The sequence below is a fragment of the Alligator sinensis genome, unplaced genomic scaffold (assembly GCF_000455745.1).
Source record: "Alligator sinensis unplaced genomic scaffold, ASM45574v1 scaffold832_1, whole genome shotgun sequence".
Taxonomy (NCBI): domain Eukaryota; kingdom Metazoa; phylum Chordata; order Crocodylia; family Alligatoridae; genus Alligator; species Alligator sinensis.
This window is the reverse complement of record NW_005842057.1, coordinates 2,025,056-2,036,828: the sequence shown is the minus strand read 5'-3', so window position 1 is coordinate 2,036,828 and position 11,773 is coordinate 2,025,056.

Here is an 11,773-nt window from a genome sequence, read left to right as displayed (position 1 = left end):
GCCCCCTCTTCCCCGGCTCCCCCCCCTTCAATGGTCAAGAGGAGCTCCAGGCTCCAGCCACAGCTTCCTGGCTGCCAGCCATGGGCTGGCAAAGGGCACAGGGGTCAGCCTTAGGCTGTCAGGGGGCTCTGGGAGAAGCTTTGGGCTACCGGGGGCATGGGGGTCAGGCCTGGGCTCTGGGGTGTGGGGGAGGAGCTATTTCCAGCTCTGGGGGCAGCTGCAAGCAGTGTGGAGTTCCGGGCTTAGGGAATGAGCTGGTCCCAGCTCCAAGGGCAGCTCTGAGTAGGAAGGAGCTGTCCCCAGAGCCAGGGATAGCTCCTGCCCTGCCACTAAGCTGAACAGCAGTTGTCGCCCCCTGCTGCCTGGGCTGACGAGGAGCAATTTGCACATGCAGATTTGCTCCCAGCTCATCATCTACATGTATGTTCAGGTGAATTACTGTAAAGCACCATTGACTAGTACCTGAATCTGTTGGTACTAGGAAGCAGCGCATGGCATTAATCTACTGTGCAGTAATTGCCATGCACATGTAGATGGGGAAGATTTATTACACATTAGATAAGTCTAATGGATTGATGAAAGATATTGAGAATGGAGGGGGACATGCAGCTAACACAAAAAGTGGCCTGGGAGAAAGTGAAAGGGAAACAAAAACTGGGGAGCTGGTACAACAACAATGGCAGGATGGAGAAATGTAATTAATGTAGTAGTACCCCCAGTCATACTGTATGTAGGTGTGGTATTCATGGACTGCTGCATGTAGGATTCACTGGGAACTGATATTGTTCTTTTGGAAAACCAAAAGAGAAAGGCTTAAAAGAATAACACTATGACAAGGAGAAATCGAATGGTGGATGGGTCTTCCCGGATGTGTTTCTTTTTTTAATGCAAAGTGTGACAGTTTATACTGCATAGAAGGGATAAAAGGGGACACCAAATGAGCTGGGTTTGTCTGGTACTATTCAGGGATGTTATTTTATAAATATAATGTATGTAAAAGGTCACTCTCATGGCCCTGAGACTGGATAATGCCACCAATGTATGAGAAGGTTGTAAAATACGCAAATCAGTAGGTGATGCAGACAATAGCCATAACGGAGTCGATGGACTATAAAAATGTCAAGGCCTGGGTCAGGGAAAAGGAGACTGTCCCCCAAGTGGGGAGATTAAGGAAAGAATCCCAGGGAATTTGGAAGGGGGATATTTCACAAAAGCTTACAGAAGCAGCACCAGGACTTTGGTTTGCTGCTAGCAAGCTGGACTGTACCGGTACGGGCACTCCATCACAGCGGGGGTGTAGAATAGCCGAATGCCCCAGACTAATATGTTGCAGGCATATGGTATGTGCCATGGGAGTGTAGGTTTACCAGTAGAGTCTGTTGGAAGGCAGAGACACTCCTACAGCTTCTGGATGCTAAGAACCAGCTTACATTAGAAGCAGTTCTGTGCAGTGTGTGGGCCGGGGCCCAGAGAAAGGCCAGAGGAAGTCTATGGAAAGCCGTAGTAAGCTTTCATTTGGTATAGTGGAGGACAAGAAACTTAGTAGTCTTGCAACAACTGGAACTCTCTGTAGAAGATACCTTGCATTTGGGCTTGAGAAAACTGGGGTGACATTGCTTGTGAGACATAAGAGAACTAGGTAAAGAGCAGGCAATGGATTTATGGAAAGAGAAGACTGGAGATACCTAGTAGATACCTAGATCTACTAGATATCTAGTAGACTTAGGAAGATGAGAAGGTGATGAGGCCTGAGAGACAGAGGAGCTATAGCTGCAGGCTGGGGATTGGCTAGGAAAATGCATGATAGGGGTTATGACAAAACATATATGGGATAAGGGGTGATAGGTGTTAATAGATGAGCTTGGAAGGCAACAGGGAATAATGTGGTATTAATAATGGAAGTGTCCATTAATGCGATTAATGTGAATTTGGGGAAGGAGGGAATCATTGAATAATAGATAAATGTCTTGTATTTGGTTTTGGTCTTGTGTGTTGAAGTTGTTGTTTTGTTGGTCTCTAACTGATATAGCTTTTTTGTAACACAGGATAAACTGATGAAAGCAGGTTTTTAAGTTTTTGGTTTTTCACAATAATAATAACAACAACACTAATAATAATAACAATAATAATACAAGTTTCCCATCTGTGTATTGGCCAAGTATAGGCCATGTGTTTTATGGACATGCTCAGCATGTGCTGCATTCAATCAACTTCATAGTTGGTTTCCAAGTCTGAGCTCTTAGCAGTAGTTTAATGATAGCCAATGTATTTAAAGGAGGGTGTTTGGGGTGGGGGGCGGGAATTGCTGGCTCATGAATATAGACAAGGAGCTTTTTTCCCCCATGCTGCTTGGAGGAAAAAACCTTCTCTTATATTCAGGTAAATATGGTATTTTCAAATCATGCACCCCAGCCTTCTCTTCTCCATAATAAATAATCCTATTTCCTAAATGATCACAAACTTTTTTTTATAACTCATGTTTCCTAGAACTCTGATAATTTTTGTTGCTGAGTTGGACTTTTTCCAATTCATCTTTGTGTTTCTTGAAAAGTAGTGCTCAAAACTGGACATAGTGCTCCAAGTGAGGTCTCACCTGTGCTGAATAGAATGGAGGAATCATCTCCCTTGACTTGCAGGTGACAATGGGTGCATCTAAGGTGAAGCATATTGCACTTGAGTTTTATTGCTCCTGGACAACATATTTATATTAGGGGTGTGCGAAGTGGGCAGTATTTGATTTGGATTTGGGTTTGGCCTGATTCGGAGGACACTGATTCGATTAACTGATTCAGATCACCGTCCCAATTCGATTCAGCTGAATCTGAAATTCAATTCTGATTGGGAGAATCAGTGATTTGGCCATAGACACAGCTTTATATGTTTTTTCTATGTACCTCAAGGTACCAGGCACAGCTCATGAACGCTGAGATGGTGGGGCTGATGGAGCATCCCATGGGAGCGAGGGGGGGGGTACCCTACACACTTGGCATCAGACCTGAGCACATGGGGACCCCCCCCCTCCCATCTCCCTGGCTTGGCAGTTGGCTGTGAGGGGAACCCAGGTGCCTCTCCAGACCCAGGAGGCACCAGTTCCTGAGCTGGTATGGAGCGGGGAGTCCCCTGTGTGCTCCGTGGAGGACCTGGAAGTGCTTCTGGTCCTTCCACCCCACCATCTCAGCATTCACAAACCACGCCTGGTACCTTGAGATAGGTAGAAAAAACATATAAAGCTGTGTCTATGGTTAAATCATTGAATCTTTCTGAATCAAATTGGAGGCTTCTGATTCAATTCAGAGAGATTAATGGGTCTCCTGATTAGATTCGGATTTGGAGATTCAGCTGCCGAATCAGGCTGAATCTCCTCCGAATCAAATCAGTGACTGAAGCTTTGCACAGCCCTAATTTACACGTGTGCCTGGGACTGTAGCATGCTGAGCCAGGTCAGAGCAGACCCGGCTGGCACAGGGCCCAGGGCTGCTCCAGCCCCGGTCAAAATACTGTGGAGAAGCTGGCTGGGACATGAAGGTGCTTCAGGGCAGGCCTGCAGGCAGGCAGCCTCTGCACTGAAGCACCCTCATGCCTCAGCCAGGCCTGTCAGCATTTATACATGTGTTGTGGTGCACTAAATAATGCTGCCATGGGATAATACTTGTGTTTACAAGTACTAATCTACAGTGGTGTTGAATGTTTATTAGTTTACTGCAGCCTCATAGGGCTGCACATGTAGACATGGTGACTTTACTGTGGAGCTAATTAGGCAGCTCTGCAGTAAACATCTCATGTAGACGCATACAATTAGTACAGCCCAGTATGTTGTTGACTCTTTTTGATACAAGAGTACCCTGTTGACTCATTCCGACTCTGGCTCTTTATAACCCCAAGTCATTTTCTGTAGTATTGTAGCCTAGAAAATATTTGTGCCTTTGATTATTCTGTCCTAGTTTCAGGACTTTACACTTCTCCTCACTGAATTTCATTTGACTAATTTTGGACCATTTCTCCAGTTTATGCAGGTCATTCTGGATCCTAATCCTATCTTTCAGGCCCATTCAGCCTTGTATCACCTTCAGATTTGCTCAATTCCATCCTCCACATCTTTAATTAAGATATTAAATAGTACTGGACCCAGGAGACATGCCTATGTCATTGATGGCTACTCTTTGAGCATGTTGATTCAACTAGATATGTATGTGCCTTAATGGACTTTCATTTTAACTGTATTTTACAGTAAGCTTGTAGTAAGGGCAATAATTTTTTAGTTAAAACAATCTAATAATCTTTAACAATTTTTCCCATTCCTTCCCTCTTCCCCACCATTGGGCACTTACTTTTTTGTAATTTTTTGAATGCATTGACTAATGTCTTGGCCATTATTTTATAATCTAAGTTCAATAAGGTGATTGGCCTCCAGTTCTCCAATTTTTCTGCTCTCTTTCTTGTACAATATGCTCTGTGTCCATACTTGCCCCCAGATGTTCCCTCTCCAGACAGCCATAGAGCATTGCTAACAGGGTCCATGCTTAATATGTTCCCAAAAGTCTTATAAAATTCTGCCAGGATCATGTTATTCCCCAGGGCCTTTACTATCTTGAAGGTTTGGCTTGCCTTCCATAGTTCTTCCAATGGCCGTGCCTTCTCCAGCTGATGCCTTTCACTTTCCTCCAAGCTCACATCTTAACCCACCAGAAAGGAGTCAAGGGCTCCCTAGTCCAAAACTCTGCTAGAGTTTAAATTTTAGCAAAAGTCTTTCACTGCACTCAGCATCTCTTCTGTTTTTGTTACCCGCACTCCCCTCTTGTCCTGCACTGTCATAATACTTTATTTTTCCTCTTCTTCTGGCAAAGTAAGAGGATCATTCTTCTCCTTCCTGCACCCAGGCAGACTTTGCAAAGATGTTTCTCTGTCCTTTCTCACTAAACCACTCCTTGAATATGTTCTTCATGTCTCTATTTTCCTCTGCTACCAGGAATCCCTTCTCTACCAGGGAGTTGCTGCAGTCTCCACTGAGTCTCATAAACCTCTTCTACTTTTCCCAGGCCCTTCTTTTCCACATATTCTGAAAAAAAAAGGGGTCATGTTCTTTCTTTAACATTTTATTGCCATCTAAGGCCGTGTGTAGATGAAACAAGGGGCATGTGAGCACGGCATTTTAAAGCGGGTTAAATGCTTTTGCACCGCTTTAATGGTGTTAGTGTTTGCATGAGTCAATGGCATATTGCACAGTAATTCCAACCGCTGTAGCAAATTTGGCAGCCTAATGCATCTTAAATGACTTGGGGTGCAGCAACTAAAACTCCTGTGAAGAGGCCCTGCAGCCATGGGGTGAAACACTGGGCTCCGTGCAGCTCAGGGACTGTGCAGGAAGCCCATGCAGGTGAGTCTGGCAGCAGCCCAAGAACAGTGGTGAGTCTGATCTTTTCTTTTTTTTCCCCCTGGAGCCTGCCTGCCTGACCTGCGTGGGGGCGGCTGTGATGCCTGCTGGGACCACCTGAGCCAGGCACTGGAGCGGGTGCTGCCTGGCAGGGGCGGGGGTGCATCGCTGCTGCAGAAGGAAGCACCAGCTCCCCCTGCCCCCACAGCCCAGGGATCACTTTGCCTGCTGGTGGCTCACCATCCCCTCCCCACCGCTGAAGAGGCAGGTAAGTTTGGATGTGTACATGACACAGGGATTTAAAGAGCCCTAAATTGAAGTGGTGTTTTTAAAAACCCACTGCTTCAATTTAGGGCCCCTGTTTCATTTACACTTGCCCTAAATCTGCTTGTATACATTCCTTTCATCATTCCTTTCATCATTATAGCCAGCACGGGTTTGTTGCGGGTAGGTCTTGCTTGACCAATCTCATTTCCTTCTACGACCAGGTGACCTATCACCTGGACAAGGGAGAAGAGATTGATGTCATATATCTTGACTTCAAAAAAGCCTTCGATCTGGTGTCCCATGATCGCCTCTTGGAGAAACGGGCCAATTGTCGCCTTGGGTCCTCCACGATCCACTGGCTGGAAAATTGGCTCCGGGGTCGGACCCAGAGGGTAGTAATCGATGGAAGTCACTCATCGTGGTGTCCTGTGACCAGTGGGGTCCCCCAAGGCTCTGTCCTTGGACCCATACTGTTCAACATCTTCATTAATGATGTGGACACTGGAGTCAGAAGCGATCAGAACTGGCCAAGTTCGCCGATGACACCAACCTTTGGGGCAAAGCATCCACACCAGAAGACAGGCAGGTTATCCAGGCTGACCTGGACAGGCTCAGCAAGTGGGCGGACGAGAATCTGATGATGTTCAACGCCGATAAATGCAAGGTTCTCCACCTTGGGAAAAAAAACCCGCAGGCTGGCTTGTATCCATAGATGCTTCTCAAGCAAATCCCGGGACGTCCTTCTCCCCCTGTACTCGGCCTTAGTGAGGCCGCAGCTGGAGTACTGTGTCCAGTTTTGGGCTCCACAATTCAAAAAGGATGTGGAGAAGCTTGAGAGGGTGCAGAGGAGAGCCACACACGTGATAAGAGGTCAGGAAAACAGACCTTATGAAGAGAGGCTGAGAGCCCTGGGGCTCTTTAGCCTGAAAAAGCGCAGGCTCAGGGGTGATCTGATGGCCACCTACAAGTTTATCAGGGGTGACCACCAGCATCTGGGGGAACGCTTGTTCACCAGAGCGCCCCAAGGGATGACGAGGGCGAATGGTCACAAACTACTTCAAGATCGTTTCAGGCTGGACATAAGGAAGAACTTCTTTACTGTCCGAGCCCCCAAGGTCTGGAACAGCCTGCCACCGGAGGTGGTTCAAGCGCCTTCATTGAACACCTTCAAGATGAAACTGGATGCTTATCTTGCTGGGATCCTATGACCCCAGCTGACTTCCTGCCCTTTGGGTGGGGGGCTGGACTCGATGATCTTCCGAGGTCCCCTCCAGCCCTGATGTCTATGAAATCTATGAAATCCCCATTCTTCATAGTGGCTCCTATTCCAGCAGTACATTTGCTTCTCTTCCAATAGTCTTGTATTTAACTTCCACTACACTCTACTTTCTGTTCCTTGCTTTACCACTTCCAACACTATCTTCAGTAGAAGGTTTGAAAAGAAGACTGGTATTCTCTCTGCCTCTCGAACTTTCCAGTCTACAGACCCAAAAACAAAGTCTATGCAGGACCATGAGTGGCCTGCCACATTCATTCTAGTAAATCTACTCTCAACTCCAGGCACTGCCTCTCAGGTGTTCTGTAGTTTATGCACTACTACCAACCTTGCCAGTATCTGTGAGGACCTATCTAATCCTGAGGCATCACTTCCCACCCTATCCCCTTCCTCAAATATATAATTAAAATCTCTAACCAGTATTAGAGCCATAGCTCCTGGTAGGAGGATTTTCAGTTCATCAAAAAGGGGACAGCATGGCTCTCACTCTGCTGATGTTTGTCTTTGTCTCCTTTTCTTTCCTCCTGCATCTCTGCCTCCTATCAAACAGCTGCCATTCCGGTTTCTACTTTACACACCTTCCAGACCACTTCATATCATCTTCCTCAAATATAGAGTTAAACTCTCTAACCAGTAATAAAGCTCCATCGGGCTTTAAACTAAGCCCACTGGGGGATGGGGGGATTACTGCCACTTCTGGCCCAAAGAGCAACCCTTGCAAAGCCAGAAGGCCAAGGCACTTAAGGGAGCCCACCCCTGCCCCAGCCCTGGAACAAACTGTAGGCAAGGCAAGGGCCCCCAAAGGGACACTTGCGTACCTGTACACAAATGCCAGGAGCTTGGGGAATAAACAGGAGGAACTCGTCCTCCTGCTAAACACAGATAATTATGATGTCATAGGAATAACGGAGACCTGGTGGGACTCCACCTATGACTGGGCCATGGGTATAGATGGCTATACCCTGTACAGGAGAGAGAGAGTGGACAAAAGGGGAGGGGGTGTAGCTATGTCAAGGAAAGGTACGTGTCCCTGCAAGCCAACATTGGCACTCAGGTGAATGACTTGAGACCCTCTGAGTTAAAATCCATGTGGAACACGGTCTACTTCAGACCCCCTACCCAGGATCAAGACCTCGATCAGGAGTTCACCAGGGAATTGGCTGAGGCTGCACACTCCCAGTGCATGGTTGTCATGGGAGACTTCAACTACCCTGACATCTCATGGGAAGAGTGGTCAGCCAAATCCGAGCAGTTGCAAAGCTTTCTCTTGTGTGTGGACGAGCTCTATCTGACGCAGGAAGTCTATGGGCCGACGAGAGGTAAAGTGCTCTTTGACCTGGTACTGGCGACTGGGGATGACCTAATCAGTGACCTAACGATTGAAGGGAAGCTGGATGACAGTGACCATGAGCTGATCACCTTCACCATCTGCTGTAAAGCTGGCAAGTCAGTCAGTAATACAAAAGTCCTCAACTTCAGGAAAGCAGACTTTGACAAGCTAAGGAGGCATGTCAGTGAGGCCCTAAAGAGCCACAACCCAAAGGGGAGGGGAGTTCAGGACGAGTGCTTGCTCCTCAAGGGAGCAATCCTGGATGAGCAAGCAAAGTCTATCCTGTCTAAGAGGAAACGCAGCAAAAGGGCACAGCAGCCCCCTTGGCTCTCCAGGAAGCTAGCAAACCTCCTGCATCTTAAAAGAAAGACCTACAAAGGGTGGAGGACTGGATCCACCACCAAGGAGGAATACTCTGCACTGGTCCGGACCTGCAGAGAGAGAACTAGGAAAGCCAAGGCTGTGATGGAACTCCAGCTAGCTACAAATATCAAGGACAATAAAAAGTCCTTTTTAGCTATGTAGGGAGCTGGAGGAAAAGCAAAGGCAACATAGAACCCCCTGCTAAACCAGATGGGACAACTAACAACCAACGCCCGGGAAAAAGTGAATTTGCTAGCTGGGTACTTTGCATCGGTTTTTCACCAATCCCGCTGCATGACAGGGAGTCCTGGGTGAGAGAGATTCCTTACCCTCCTTCAATGATGACCTTATGAAGGAACGCCTTGAGAGGCTGCATACCTTCAAGTCAGATGGCCCTGACAGTTTACACCCCAGGGTACTCAACAAGCTGGCAACCATAATAGCCCATCCCCTGGCACGGATCTTCAAGAACTCCTGGTGCTCTGGTGAAGTGCCCAAAGATTAGAAGAAGGCCAATGTGGTGCCTATCTTCAAGAAAGGCAGGAAAGTGGATCCGGAAAACTATAGGCCCATCAGCCTGACCTCTGTCCTGGGGAAGGTCTTGGAAAAGATTATCAAAGAGGCCATCCTTAACAGACTGGCTGATGGCAACATCCTGAGGGATAGCCAGCATGGGTTTGTTGTGGGTAGGTCTTGCTTGACCAATCTCATTTCCTTTTATGACCAGGTGACCTATCACCTGGACAAGGGAGAAGAGATTGATGTCATATATCTTGACTTTAAAAAAGCCTTCAATCTGGTATCCCATGATCACGTCTTGGCAAAACTGGCTAACCGTGGCCTCGGCCACACCACAATACGCTGACTGGGGAATTGACTCCATGGTAGGACTCAGAGGGTGGTGGTTGATGGAAGTCAATCATCATGGTGCGCTGTGACCAGTGGGGTCCCTCAAGGCTCTGTCCTAGGGCCTATACTATTTAACATCTTCATTAATGATGTAGACGTTGGTGTCAGAAGTGGACTGGCCAAGTTCGCCGATGACACCAAACTCTGGGGTAAAGCATCCACACCTGAGGACAGGAGGGTGATCCAGGCAGACCTTGACAGGCTCAGAAAATGGGCGGATGAGATCCTGATGGTGTTTAACACTGAAAAATGTAAGGTTCTCCACTTCTCCATGCTCGCTAGCACTACAGACGAAAGGGACTTGGGGGTCCTGATTGACCACAAGATGAACAATAGCCTGGTGGGATGAATGAGATGCTGTGGCTAGTAAAGCGAGCAAAACACTGGCTTTCATCCCTTTTTGCTTTTCCAAAAAAAACCTGCTTCTCAAGCAAATCCCAGGACGTTATTCTCCCATTGCACTCAGCCTTGGTGAGGCCCCAGCTGGAATACTGCATCCATTTTTTGGGCTCCACAATTCAAAAAGAATGTGGAGAAGCTTGAGAGAGTGCAGAGGTGAGCCATGCGCATGATCAGAGGTCAGGAAAACAGACTTATGATGAGAGGCTGAGAGCCACGGGACTCTTCAGCCTGAAAAGCACAGGGGGAATGTTTGTTCACCAGAGATCCCCAAGGGATGGCAGGGTCAAACGATCACAAACTCCTTCATTTCCATTTCAGGCTGGACATAAGGAAGAACTTCTTTACTGTCTGAACCCCCAAGGTTTGAAATAGACTGCCACTGGAGGTGGTTCAAGCACCTACTTTGAATGCCTTCAAGAGACATTTGGATGTTTATCTTGCTGGGATCCTATGATCCCTGCTGACTTCCTGCCCCTGGGGCAGGGGGCTGCACTCGATGATCTTCTGAGGTCCCTTTCAGGCCTAGTGTCTATGAATCTATGAATCTTTTTCCTCCTCCTCCTCCTCTCCCTTCTTCCCCTACTCCCTACCCTTTTCCTAACCCTTCTTGCCTCCCTCCATTCTCCATTCCCCTATTCCTCCTATTGCATGCTCCCAACTTCTCTTTAATCCTTTTCCTCCCTTCATCTTCTTTACTTCACTCTAGTGTCTCTTCTTCTCAACCCTGTTCTCCCTCTATATCCCCTTCCCCTCCTCCTATTCCTCCTCTACTGCCTTCTTCCCCATTTCCATTCCTATTCCCATTTGCATTCTTTTTGTCATCTCCTCCTTCTCTCTCTGTCCTGACTGATTCCTCCATGGGCCTCATCTGTCCCTCCCCCTCTGGCCTGTTATTTTTCTCTACCTCATCTGCTTTCTCTTCCATCATCTGTGCCCCCTACAGTTCCTCCCTCCCCTCTCCCTGCCCACTTTCCCCTGCCATACTCTCTCCACCTTGTCTTCCTTTCACTGTAATTGCAAATGATCTGAGTCAGGTGCAGAATACTTGACCTGATTGTCCACACAAATTACACTTCCATTCCTTATTACACTCGTGCACCCCATGACCCTTTTCCCCCCACACTGTGCAAATCATGTATGGGTAGGCCATTGCCAAATGCCCCTCCACCTTGCACCTCAAACAACTTTGGCAGTCTGTAGTAAATCACCAGTCCTTTGTGGGCCCCTAAGGCAATTCCCCGAGGCAAGTGTCATACCCCACCTGTCCCTGCTGATCTGCCTAGAGTAATACCCAGACCCTCTAAGACCCAGTCCATACCCCGTCCAAGTCTCAGGTATCATCCATGTTATCATCATCTCAATGATGTGCTAAGGTTCCTTGCAACCCAAACATCTATGAATCTGTTCTCTATTCACTCTTAGTGCCAAAATCTTATATGATATATCTGTTCAATGAAGTCCATATATATCTTCATTGTGACTATTTCTCAGGCATCTTCAACAGCCCCCAAATTAAAATTTGCTAAGAGTGTCTTCCTGACACACTTTGTAAGTCTCCCAGAATTTTTGGTATGCTGGCTCATCCCTAAACATTACCTCCCAGTCCAAGTTATCACTGCCACTGCTGCTTCAGCTGCTGCCAATCCCTCATAAGCCTTCCAGTGAGACCAGGACATCGTTCTGATCTTGACCTACAGGTCAAGGAGGAATCTACTGATAGGACCCCACCCCAAGGCTAGGTTAGGGCAGTCCATCTGAATAAGATATAGTGCCCATTGTGGTCATTTCCCCTCAGTGTCAACTCTTTCAAATCATAGTGAACCACTACATCAAATAAATTTCAACTTCCTCTTCA